We start from the raw sequence: 1,216 nt of genomic DNA on the forward strand, positions 1-1,216 counted from the left end.
TGTTGAGTTTCCAGAAAAAATCCTTATAGAAGGTTTAGAAAATGAAGAATCACGAGATAGTTTTACAACATGTTTAGATTCTCTGCATGTGGACGATCATTCAACAAATCAGATTAATGTGAAAGAAACTAAACCAAGCGATAACATATCATCCGAAGATCTAAGCGAATCCGACGAAAGTGAAGAAAATCTCGCTTCAGATGATGATGAAGAATATGTACCTAAAGGTGTGGAGAAATCTGTGAAAAAATATGATCAAAAGAGTCTGAATGATTTATTTAGAAAGGCTGGCCTATCTAAAGAGCAATGTGAATTGATGGCTTCAGACTTTAAAAAGTGACATATGCTGACAAAGGGAACTAAAGTAAGGGAATATCGTGACCGAGAGAAAACCTTTCGAAAATATTTTAAAGAAGATTCAGGGCTAGTTAACTGCATTGACGTAAAAGGACTTATTGACGAATTAAAACCAGGTATATACAAACCTGAGGATTGGCGCCTGTTCATTGATTCGTCGAAGCGGAGCCTTAAAGCAGTCCTTCTTCATAACACAAATAAGTACACTCCTATACCATTAGCGCATTCAACTGTGCTTAAAGAAGAGTATTCAAACATTGAATTGGTTTTGTCAAAAATAAAATACGAGGAACATAAATGGCAAATATGTGGAGACTTAAAAGTTTTATCTATGTTACTAGGACAACAATCTGGATTTACAAAATATCCTTGTTACTTGTGTATGTTTGATAGTAGAGATAGGGAAAACCACTACAAAAAGAAAATTTGGCCACTAAGAGAGTCATTTGAACCTGGAAAACAAAATATTGTTAAGGAGCTACTTGTGAATTCGTCCAAAATTTTGATACCACCTCTTCACATGAAGCTTGGTTTAATGAAACAATTTGTCAAGGCATTAGACCAAGATGGGGAATGTTACGAATATTTGAGCCAAGTATTTCACCAAAAAACAGATGGTAAACTAAGCGCAGGTATTTTTGATGGACCTGAAATTCGTACTCTATTTAAAGATGAAAACTTTGAAAGAACTGTGAAAGATGATGAGAAAGCAGCATGGTCTAGTTTTAAAGATGTATCTACAAAATTTTTGGGTAATACTAAAGACGTAAATTACAAAACTATTGTAAAAAAAATGGTACGCAACTTTGAAAAACTGGGCTGCCTAATGAACTTGAAGCTTCATTTCCTTGATTCACAT

The sequence above is a fragment of the Belonocnema kinseyi genome, chromosome 9 (genome assembly GCF_010883055.1).
Source record: "Belonocnema kinseyi isolate 2016_QV_RU_SX_M_011 chromosome 9, B_treatae_v1, whole genome shotgun sequence".
NCBI lineage: Eukaryota > Metazoa > Arthropoda > Insecta > Hymenoptera > Cynipidae > Belonocnema > Belonocnema kinseyi.